Source organism: Spinacia oleracea, chromosome 4 (assembly GCF_020520425.1).
Source record: "Spinacia oleracea cultivar Varoflay chromosome 4, BTI_SOV_V1, whole genome shotgun sequence".
In the NCBI taxonomy this organism is placed as follows: Eukaryota; Viridiplantae; Streptophyta; class Magnoliopsida; order Caryophyllales; family Amaranthaceae; genus Spinacia; species Spinacia oleracea.
The window spans coordinates 147,407,328-147,420,061 of NC_079490.1; positions in this window are offsets into that span (position 1 = coordinate 147,407,328).

Below are 12,734 nucleotides of genomic sequence, written 5' to 3' on the forward strand. Positions count from 1 at the left end.
AGGAAAAGTCTTTATGATTCATCATTGATCGAATCAAGTACTAATTGACTTCGATTATTCCAACTAAGATATGCCATATCTTATGGACCTAGATTGTGAAATTACAACACACAATCATTGATGATCATATTTGGTCTCAAGTAATCATCAACATGATCTAACCTAGATCTTTATGATTTCTTGCCAAGTGGATTTTATACCTCTGAATCTTTGAACTAGCCAAACAGATTCAACTTATATCACATTTGAGTAAATAAACCTATATTCACTCAAATCCATGTGAAATAATAAAGTCATAAAACCTTTCTTTAGCTTTGAACTCTATCGTCTAGGCGTTCTAACAATAGTTCATATTCTTTGTTACTTTCAACAAGTAAGACTAGCTTGTCTTAAGTTGATCTAGAAATCAACCAACTTTCAAAAGTCCATCAAAATAGAGCTTTTCAATGTTAACTTGTTGATATGGTCTAAGCAACAATGCCAAAGATTAGTGGAACTCAAATCAAGAAGTTGATTTGAACCTAGTAAAGTTCTTTAAAGAGTTGTTTGTTTTAATCAAGCATATTGACTCAATCTGTAATTGACCATTTCATTCAAATAAACAAACAAACATTGTTTTTGTTTTTCTTGAATGTGAGTTTTTCTGTGTTTTGAAAAACAGAAATTTAGGTATGCTGATTATGGAACAAAATAGCCATTAAGTTCCAGCCTTTGAAAGGACTTAAAACAAACTAGATGACCCTACAACTAATGTAGCATTGCCATGCTTCATTTCCCACTTGTAGGTCATTAGTGTATCCTAGCTTCCATTGTTTGAGTTATTACCGAAGTAAGAACCTCAAGCGGTATATGATACCAAGGAAGTTTGATTGCTAGGTCACTTCTCTTTAAACATAAACTTATAGGTAGAAACGGAATCGTAAATTCCTTTCATTTGTTCCTCGTTTTCCTATTTCTTGTACCCTTTCTTATAGTCTTAAGAATTGAATTCTTTAGTGTTGAATTTTATACTTTGTTAGACATGTCTAATGTCACCAACAAGGTTCTTTACCATTTTAATTTATGTTGAATATTTTGTTTCAACTAGATGATCTTACCAGAAGCTTCTAAAGTTCTCTAAGTATCGATCTATTCGAATGTCTAGGGACTAGACTCATTCGAGAAATAAATGGACAAAGATATTAGGTTGTTAACCATTGGTAAGGCTGAGCGTTTAAACTCAATGCTTTATGATCTCAAAACTACATTGTATTTTGAATTCACAAGCACCAATTGGTTTGCCATTCGATTTTGATATTCGAAAACAACCATAAAAGTCGATATAAGAAACGTACATTTTAAATTGCTCACTTTCTCTCTTTTCCGTGAATCGTTCTTGGATTCACTACCAATCGAGGAAATTTACTGTTACCTTTCTAAAAGGATTTATTGCAGTGCAAGATATTTAATTATAAACAATAATTAAAACATACATTGAAGCATGCAAAGTTTAAACATTTATCATGAATAATAACTTGAAATTAAAGCAACCATGCAATTCAAACAAGTTATTAGCATTTTATTCGATTTTATTGTTCCGGCAGGTGTGAATAAAATGATTCCAAGACCCTAAAATCATTGAAGAACTAAGCACAGTTTGTCGACTTAATCCTAAAACATCTTAGGTAAGCAAAAGCCTTTTGCTAATAGTCTAGAAACTACTCTTGGTTGATAGGTACGTCTAAGAACTTGTTAGGTAAACCTATCGATTTTGCCACGACATAAAAGGACTCCTTACTTATATCGTTGAGTTTCACCAAAACTAACATGTACTCACAATTATTTGTGTACCTTGCCCCTTTAGGACCAATAAGTAACACCTCGCTGAGCGAAAACTATTACTAGATTGATGTAAAGGATATCCAAGCAAGTGTATATTTTGGCATGGCACCTTTTAACTCAATTTTTAAGTTTGGAACTTAAGGCTCTTACTATGTTGGTTAGATTTTAAGTGAACTAAAATCCTTAATCATGCAACATAATCAAGCTTTTGATCTCATGCATTTTAAGACATATTTAAAAGCAATAAATAACTTAAAACATGCATAAGATATTTGTGATCTAGTATGGCCCGACTTCATCTTGAAACTTTAACTTCAAAGTCCGTCTTGAAAATCTCCGTGGGAGGCACCATTTTCTTCAAATAGGATAAGCTATAACTAATTACAACTATTTGATGGTACGCAGACCATATTTGAATTGAAAAATAACTTTGGTACTTTAGACCAATTACATTCAAATTAATGGTACGCAGACCATATTTTCTATCCTATTTGGGCCATACTAGTCACTTCATAACCTGCAAAACAGTACATATACAATATATACCATTCACCCATTCATTATCATGAATGGCCCACATAGCTGGTTAGTAAAACACATTATGCATCACGTAAACATTTGCAGCAATCAATCAAGGGCACCAATAATCTACCAATTATTCAGTCCTTATTAATTCTAATCAAGTTGTTTTAACCTTAAGGATTTGTAGACCTAATCAAGAGTTTATGACTAAAAAGCGCTCCCACTTAAACCAATAAATTTATATGCTTTACTAATTTTAAACATAAAAATGTATTTCTAGTCCAACCGGAAACATACAAATTTAATTAAAATTTAAAGCTCATATCAATTTATAATTGAATCCAAAAGTTTAATTTAATTTCAGTCGTATTTAAATTAATTCATGATTTTAATTTTAGTAAAATAATTAGAATAAATAAAATTTATTATAATTACAATATTCAAAATTAAAATCCAAGAAAATAATTTAAATTATTAATTTTAAAATTAATTAAAATTACGTGAACTGAAATTTTTAAATTAAACATTCAAAACGATCTTTAATCGTAACGCAAACACCCTACGCGTTGCACGCCCATGGGCCGCACGCACACAGCCATTGCTGGCCATGTGCGCGCAGCCCATGCGCTCGTCGCATAGCTGCTGCATCCCCATCGCAAGCCTCCGCACGCATTGGTGCTCGCTGCGCGCGCCAGCGCTCATCGCACGCGAGCTATCGCTCGCAGTGCGCGCGCGACATCGCTCGCTGGGTGCGCGACATCGCTCGCTGGGCGCGCGACATCGCTCGCTGGGCGCGCGACATCGCTCGCTGGGCGCGCGACATCGCTCGCTGGGCGGGCGACATCGCTCGCTGGGCGCGCGAGCCATCGCTCGCTGGGCGCGCGAGCCATCGCTCGCTGGGCGGGCGACATCGCTCGCTGTGCGCGCGAGCAATGCTGGCTGTGCGCGCGAGTCCTCGCTCGTTGTGCGCGCGAGTAATGCTGGGCGCAGCGCTCGTGGCACGCGAGCTTGCGCTCGCTGCGCGCGAGGCTGCACGCTCTTGTGCGAGGCAGCGCGCGTTGTGGCGCAGCTCGCTTGCTGCCCACACGCGACTGCCTTGGCTCGCCCTTCGCCCATGCCCATTCGTCCATTGCTCGTGGCACACGACACAAGGCAGGGCTGCTGCCTTGTGCTCGTGCACTACGCCCTTGCTCATTGCATTCGTGCCGCACGGGCGACGAGCTCCCTTGCTCGTCGTCGCATGCCCGCATTATACAACACCCCTTAAGGGTAACACGAAGCGTCCATTGCTTCGTGCGTGCAAGTTTTATGAACGAATCGCATAAAAATTTAAAATTTATATTTAAAATTAATGACAAATTAATAAATAATATTAATTTCATAATTTTAGGGCGAAAAATCGAAAATTTATTATCCAATTGATTTCCGATTGTTATGGATTCAAGTCTAGGTCATAAAAATTTAAAATTTATCATAAATTTACAATTTTTATGGTGGTTTTTAATCATAGGTTTCTAATTAAATTACAATTAATTATGAAAATCAAATTAATTCTAAATTATTCTAATTTTCAACAAATTAATCATAATTACAAATTAGATTGCATAATTAACAAGACTAGGCATTCAAACTTGTTAAACATATGCAGTAGGTCAATCAAAAATTCAAGATTTATCAACAAGAATCGCAAATATTTAATTTAACATCTTAAATTTACGAAATTTTGCATTCGAAAAACTAAAACCTTCGAAAAGTCATAGTTAGGCTTCGAATTTGAGAATTCTGGGTTCGGCAGAAAAACACTGTTTTTGTCAAAATTTTAGAATGCATTTTACATGCGGAATTGACACAAAAATCACTCAATTCGGATGAGTAACGAAGAAGCTGCCGAAAAACTGCGTACGTATAATTAAATAAACGCAATTTGCAATTAATTAACAATTACGAAAATTAATCACCCCTTTTAATTCTTGCAAATTTGTAATATTTAACCATGTTCATGCAATTTAGATTATGAAAATAATAAGGGGCTCGTGATACCACAGTTAGGTTATGATACATATGACATTACATAGATCATGCGGAAACAACCATTAACCCAGGACAACATATTATTTACACATAATCATATAGCATAATTTAGATGCATACTCTTTGTTGCGTGCCCTCCCTAGCTGCGCCCGAACCGAACAAGAACAAGTCTTTAGGACTCCAAGTGTCGTCCCTCCGTAGATAGTCCACAGCACGTCCGGATCCGCCTTAAGATTGACCAACTAGAATCGCCCTTAAGGTACTAGAAAATTTCGGCACTTTTATGAGCAAGATGTGTGTTTTAATTTTCTCTCAAAAAACTCACTTTTGAATACTTTGAAACTCGTTATAAATTGTGAGCCCTAGCCTCATATTTATAGGGGTATGGAAAGGGAATCGAAATCCTATTCAGATACAAATTAATTAAACCTAGAATCCTACAAGAACTCTAATTTAATTAATTTATCAAATAGAATTAGGAATTTAATCATTAACCGAACTCTGCATGTTTTAGGAAACGTGCACGAACACAAACACTTGCACACACACGCACGGCAGCCACGATGGGCCCCATGCGTGCGCGCGAGCAGCAGCCCACGCAGCGCCCGCGTGCGCTGCGCGCTGCGCGTGCTGTGCGCGCTGTGCGCGCTGCGCAGCCTGCTGGGCCTGGCCTTGCGCTGGGCCTGGCGTGGCTGTTTGTGCGGCGCGCTTGGCTTGCTGGGCGATGGCCTGGCTTCGTGCTGGGCCTCGTCCGGCAGGCCTCGTCCGATGCTTATTCGTACGATGCGCTTCCGATTAAATTTTTCCGATTCCGGAATTCATTTCCGATACGAACAATATTTAATATTTCCGATTCCGGAATTGATTTCCGTTTCGAACAAATATTTAATATTTCCCTTTCCGGAATTATTTTCCGATTCCGGTAATATTTCCGATTCTGACAATATTTCCGTTTCCGGCAATATTTCCGATTCTGGCAATATTTCCATTTCCGATAATATTTTCCGATACGTACCATGTTTCCGTTTCCGGCAACATTTACGACTTGGATAATATTTATATTTCCGATACGATCCATATTTCCGTTTCCGGCAATATCATCGTTTCCGGAGTATTCATTTCTTGCCTGTGACGATCTTAGCTCCCACTGAAACCAAGATCCGTCGGTTCCGAATATTCATAGATGGAGTATTTAATGCCATTAAATACTTGATCCGTTTACGTACTATTTGTGTGACCCTACGGGTTCAGTCAAGAGTAAGTTGTGGATTAATATCATTAATTCCACTTGAACTGAAGCGGCCTCTAGCTAGGCATTCAGCTCACTTGATCTTACTGAATTATTAACTTGTTAATTAATACTGAACCGCATTTATTAGACTTAACATAGAATGCATACTTGGACCAAGGGCATTATTTCCTTCACAAAGAGTAAAGAAGATCACGCGGAACACTTGAGATCGGTGTTGAGTACCTTGAGAGATAACCAGTTGTATGCCAAGTTCTCAAAGTGTGATTTTTGGTTGGAAAGAGTTGCATTTTTGGGACATTTTGTGTCAAAAGAAGGAGTGGCAGTTGACCCTGCTAAGATCAAAGCTGTTAGTGAATGGCCTACACCCAAGAGTGTGACTGACATTCGTAGTTTTCTGGGATTAGCTGGCTACTATAGACGATTTGTTCAAGACTTCTCTAGGATAGCCAAGCCCATGACTACCTTGATGAAGAAGGAAACCAAGTTTGAATGGAGTAACCAGTGTGAGGAAGCATTCCAAGCCTTGAAGACGCGATTGACAACCGCGCCAGTGTTAACCTTACCAGATGAGAGTGGTGCATACGATGTGTATAGTGATGCCTCTAAGAATGGTTTGGGGTGTGTGTTGATGCAAAACGGGAAAGTTATTGCGTATGCGTCAAGGCAATTGAAGCCATATGAATCCAATTACCCTACCCATGATTTAGAGCTAGCGGCTATAGTATTTGCATTAAAGATATGGAGACACTATCTGTATAGTGTGAAGTGTAGGATATTTACGGACCACAAGAGTTTGAAGTACATCTTCACACATAAGGATTTGAATATGCGTCAACGAAGGTGGTTGGAGTTAATTAAGGACTATGATTTGGATATCCAGTACCACGAGGGAAAAGCCAATGTAGTTGCGGATGCCTTGAGTAGGAAATCAAGTCATAGTGTTAATGCGTTAGTAGTTATTAACGAGCTGTGTAAGGACATGCAGCGTTTGAACCTTGAAATAGTGAGTGGTGAAAGCCTTGTGGGAATAATGAATGCCTTAACCATCCAACCGTCAATATTTGATGAGATTAGAGAGAATCAAGCTGGTGATGTGAAGTTGGAGCGAATCAAGGAAAAGATTTCGCAAGGTAAAGAGATAGATTTCCGAATCCATGATGATGGAAGTTTGAGGTACAAAGGCAGGTGGTGCGTGCCTCAAAAGTGTGGAGAACTGAAAGAGAGATTGATGAAAGAAGGGCATAATACGCCATATTCTGTAAACCCAGGTGGTGACAAGTTGTATAAGGACTTGAAAAAGGTCTATTGGTGGCCAAGGATGAAGAACGAAGTGGCTGAATTTGTGGCTAGATGTTTGACTTGTCAGAAGGTTAAAATTGAGCATAGGAGACCTCAAGGGAAGGTCCAACCTTTAGAGATTCCAAGCTGGAAATGGGACTGTATTTCTATGGACTTTGTCACTTGTTTACCGAAGTCAAAGACTGGGAATGATACAATTTGGGTTGTGGTAGATAGGTTGACCAAGTCAGCAGTGTTTATACCAATGAAGGAAACCTGGAAAATGGAAGAACTTGCTAAAGCCTACATTAAGAATGTTGTGAGGTTACATGGAGTTCCTAAGGATATCGTATCAGATAGGGATTCAAGGTTTCTTTCGAATTTCTGGAAAAGTGTGCAGAAGAGTTTTGGTACGACATTGAAAATGAGTACAACCTTCCACCCAGCCATGGATGGACAAACTGAAAGGACTATCCAAACCCTGGAGGACATGCTTCGGGCATGCGTTATTGATTTCCAAGGAAGTTGGGAAGATAGCCTAGATCTGATTGAGTTTTCCTATAATAATAGCTATCATGCTAGCATTGGAATGGCACCATTTGAAGCTTTGTATGGACGAAAGTGTAGAAGTCCACTTTGTTGGAACGATATTAGTGAAACCGTAGTGTTGGGACCTCAAATGATAGAGGACACCATGAACCAAATCCGAACCATCCAATCAAAGATTCAAGCGGCGCAGGATCGCCAAAAGAGTTATGCAGACTTGAAACATAGGGATGAAGAGTTCAACATAGGTGATAAAGTGTTGCTCAAAGTGTCACCAATGAAAGGTGTCATGAGATTTGGGAAGAAAGGGAAGTTAAGCCCTAAGTACATAGGCCCATATGAGATCTTAGAAAGAATTGGAAAGGTAGCTTATAGACTAGCCTTGCCTATGGACTTGCATAGAGTGCATAATGTGTTCCACATATCTCAGTTAAGGAAATATATCCCGGATAAATCGCATGTGTTGCAACCGGAGACCACAGAATTAGACCAAAGTCTAACCTTTGAGGAAAGACCTGTCAAAATCCTTGATAGCAAAGTGCGTAGTACGCGTACTAAAGATGTGAAAATTGTCAAAGTGTTGTGGTCTAATCAAGAATCTGAGGAAGCCACTTGGGAAGCGGAGGACGAAATGAGAAATAAATATCCCGAGCTTTTTCCCGAGGTTAGTTGAGTTACGGGGTCGTAACTCGTGTCTTTTAAGGGGGGTAGAGTGCGGTAGAATTTCGCGCTTTTACCTTGTTTTTCCCTATTTTATGCCCAATTTGGTGCTTTCTATTGAATTTGCACTTATTATTGTCCTGTTTAATCATGTAAAGAGTACAGCAACTTAAAAATTTTGTAAATGAACGTATGGAAAGTCTCATAAAGTCTCAAGTTTTGAGTTGAATTTTGATTTCCGAACCCAAGTTTCGGGACGAAACTTCTTTTAAGGAGGGTATACTGTAATACCTCGTATTTTTATAATATTTATAAATATATTTTATTATATTTATAAAGCATTTTACGATTTATTATCGTTTAAACTCATCATGACTTGCTTATCAACAACTCAGTACTCTCTTCTCATTAATGGTGAACCCACCAAGCTCATCCACCCTAGAAGAGGGCTGAGACAAGGGGACCCTCTCTCTCCTTTATTGTTCACTCTCTGCATGGAGTATTATTCTAGAGCCATGATCACTGTTTGGGAGCATCCATCTTTTAAATTTCACTCTAGATGCAGAGGATTACATCTTAACCACCTGTGTTTTGCTGATGACTTATTAATGTTCTGCAAAGGTGACAAGCAAACTTTTCAGATAATGCTGGAAGGGTTTAACATCTTCTCCACCACCACTGGTCTTTCTGTTAACCCTTCTAAGTCTTCTATTTATTGCTGTGGTATGAAAGAGGAATTGGTTAAGGAAATTTCCCAGATTTCAGGGTTTGGTGTGGGTGTTTTACCCTTTAAATACCTTGGGGTTCCTGTGAGTCCATGGAAGCTAAAAGCTAGTGACTGTGACATGGTGGTTGACAAAATGATAGCAAGAATTAAAGTGTGGACTTCTAGACACTTGTCCTTTGCTGGCAGATCTCAACTGGTGAACTCAGTGCTTTTGAGTATTTGTGTCTATTGGGCTCAAATATTCATTTTCCCCAAATCAGTAATAAAGAAGATTAACTCCATCTGCAGATCTTTTCTCTGGCATGGCTCTTTTGATGATAGTAGACCAGGTGCTATTGCTTGGGATACAGTGTGTCAGCCTAAATCTCAAGGGGGGTTAGGTTTCAGGAATTTGCTTCTTTGGAACCAAGCTGCTGTGGGTAAACAAGCTTGGGCCATAGCCAACAAGCAAGATAACCTGTGGGTTAGATGGATTCACTCTGTCTATGTGAAAGAAAAGGCTTGGGATCAGTTCACTGCCCCGACTGCAGCCAGTTGGGTGGTGAAAGTTGTTTGTAAAGTCAAGAATTGTTGTTCTGCTTACTTACAATCTACTCAGTGGATGCATGCCCCCAAGTACTCCATTAAGGGAATGTATCAACTGCTTAGAACACAAGGAGAGACTGTCAAATGGCAACACTGGGTGTGGAATAGATTCTCTATTCCCAAACACAGGTTCATTCTTTGGATGGCAATGCAAGACAGACTCAAAACTAAAGCCAGACTTCACAAACTTGGCATAGGCACCAATGATCTTTGTGCCATTTGTGGTACTTATACTGAAACCATGCAACACCTTTTGTTTGAATGCCACTTCAGTTCTGAATGCAGAAAACAAGTCTTACAGTGGTTGGGATTTCATTCTGGCAGAAACACTCTCCCTCTCTTGATGACTTGGGTGCAAAGATACTGCAACACAAGGGCTAAGAAAGCAGTGACCCTTGCTGCTACTGCTAGCTTGGTCTATAATATTTGGAGAGCTAGGAATCGGGCTGTTTGGTTGGCTAAGGTGCCTGCTGTTACTGTCTCTCAAATCCAGTTTGAGGTTAAACATAGAGTTCAATGTCTCCTAGGTAGCAAAGCTTGTTCTAGAGATAAAGATTGGGTTCACAGTTTGTGAATTCCTTTTCTGGTTGTTTTTCTTGGCTAGTGTTCTAGCCTTCTAGTTGTTTGGCTTGGTTAGCTATGGCTTTCCTCCCTTTGTTGTAAAACTGTTTACGTGAGCTATAAAATCTCTCTCTTGCTTGCCAAAAAAAAAAAAAAAATTTAAATGCATTTTATTTAATGTATTTTAATTTAATTAGAATATTTATTATTTTAATTAATTACGAAACGAATTTAATTCTTGAGTCGGGAAATTAAATGAGTTGCAAATGATTTTAAAGCTTCGGGTTTTAAATGAAAAGTCCAATTCGTTTTATTAAACGAGCCCAATCAAAAGTATTTAATTCAAGTCCTAAGCTAGCCCAACCATTTAATTCCCTAAGCCCAATTCTAATTCCCTAAGCCTAGCCCATTAACAATAAGGAGCCTATAAATAGGACTCCCCATCATTAAATGAACCCCTAAAATGTCAAAAACCCTCCCTTTGATTTCTTGCCCAACACTCCTCTTTCCCTCTCCTCTTGTCCGGCTCGGTCCGCACGCAGCAAGCACGAGCCTTGCTCGCTGCTGCCCTCTCGCTGCCGTGCGTGTGTTGTTGCTGTGTGGTGTGTCGCTGCTGCCCACACACTCGCACACTCCCTCTCTTCCTCTCTCGTCCCGCGCCCAGCAGTGCTGCACGCTGCTGCGTGCCTCGCCTCCCCTCGCCCTCTCCCTCGCGCCAAGCGCGCGCTGTGCCCTCGCCTTCCCTCGCGCTCAGTGCCGAGCACCCCTCTCGCTCACTCGCTCTCTCTCTCTCGCGCTGCGCCCAGCCCGCGCGCGACCCTGCTGCGTCCCCCTTCGTCGCTGCGCACGCACGCACACGAGTTGTGCGTTGTGTGTGTGTGTGTTCGTATTCGATTTCTTTTTCGCCCAATCACATTAATTCGTGGTTGTTCCGTGCTATAGGCCGGATTGGTATAATTCTCTTCTTCCTTACCTATTCTATTTAAATTCCGTATTTTAAATTATTATGTTAATAATGTTTTGAGTAATTAAAATGCTGGGAACCGGTTATGAATACCGTGGTTTGAGGATTTGTGTGTTGTGATTCATTAGGGTTGTTTTAATTATTAAATGATGAATTTTCAGATTTGTTTATTTAATAAAGCATTGATTTTTATGATATTAAACTAGTGTTATTGGGATTTTCAAGTTAGGGTTTTAACCTAGACCTAATGAGTCAATTGATTAGCATAATTAGGTGATGATTTTAATTATGATAATCAATTATATTTTCAGATTTGAATAAAGGTTTAAAATGTCGATTTCTATTGATTTTAAAAGCGGAAAAAGTATGTTTTCGTATTAGGGATTGATTTTGCAAATTGAGACGACTTTATTATTGAAAAACGATTGAATTCTAAAGTCTAAAGGAAGTTTTAATTTTTATAAAGTTGCTGGAAATTTAATGAACATGGAAATAATTTAAGTTTCATTATTTTGATGATAGGAGGTGATTTCTAGTTGAGTGCTCGTTATTGCAAAGTGGCCCCTACGCTTAGGTATTCAAGGTACGTACAAGTCTAGGGCGACCACACCTTTTTGTCAATGATATTACATGATTGTTGATGATGTGAATTACATTATGTGGAATCATGTTTATTTTGGTGAACGAGCATGTGATTTGTGATGTTGGATTTATTGAATTAATTGTTGAACAAGCATGTTGAAATTATTATGAGTATGGATTTCATTGTCAATCATGTTGTTCAATGTTTATGCATGTATGGTTCAATTCACATGCAAGGGATGGATTAATTATTTGTATGCTATTGTACGGGATGTCTAGCATACTTTGAGCCATTTATTTGTACCTCGTTGTACTATTTATTTTACCACATGTGAAGGGTTAGCTCACGTAAGCCACCGCACATGTAGGGTTCAGTTGGGAATATTATGTATGAAATGAATTAGGATTTGTCGTGCAAGGGCACAACCCTCATGTTAATATGCATGATGTGGAGTCTCACTTTGGTGAGGAGGAACATGGTAGTAATATCACAAGTGTCTTGCTTGGTTGATCACAAGTCTTAAAGCATTAAAATAAGATTGTTTTGGTTGTTGTTTATTAATTGTACGTGTGCATGTTGTCGAGTCTTGAGTTCGCCTTTATTAAAATATTAATAAACGTAAAGTGCAACCGGAACAAGCTTCAAAACTCTTGGAACGTATATACCTTGAGTATGAACAATGGGGGGAGTCTTGCCGGAAAGCTCGTACTCCTACTAATGATACAAGACGTTGTTTCATTTACATTATGCGCAGGAATTCCGTCGGTATGGCCCGACACTCGGTATGGCCCGATTTTATTATTATTATATTTGGTGTATGGTTGGCTCCCTTCACCTTTTCCCTTTGTGGATTATTCTTTTGGCCCGTTCGAAGCTTATCCTAATTAAATTGTGAGTCAAGAGTCGAGTCTTGTGTCTCATGATTGCTTGTTAAGTATTATATGGCTTTTGCATGTTGATTAGTATTTAGTGAGTGATGCATGTTTTAGCTTCATTTATTCTATGCTTGTAAGTACTCAGCTTTTGCTGACTACGTGCTTTGTGTGTTTCTGGTCATGGCCTTTGCCTTAATGACCCTATGATGATCCATCATTTGCACTTGCATTGTTGGGGAGTAGATTAATATAGCAGGTTGGTAGATCAAGTACGATCGAAATCATGTGGCTTGGGATGATTGAGAGATTTGCATGCTTTCGTTCTTTGA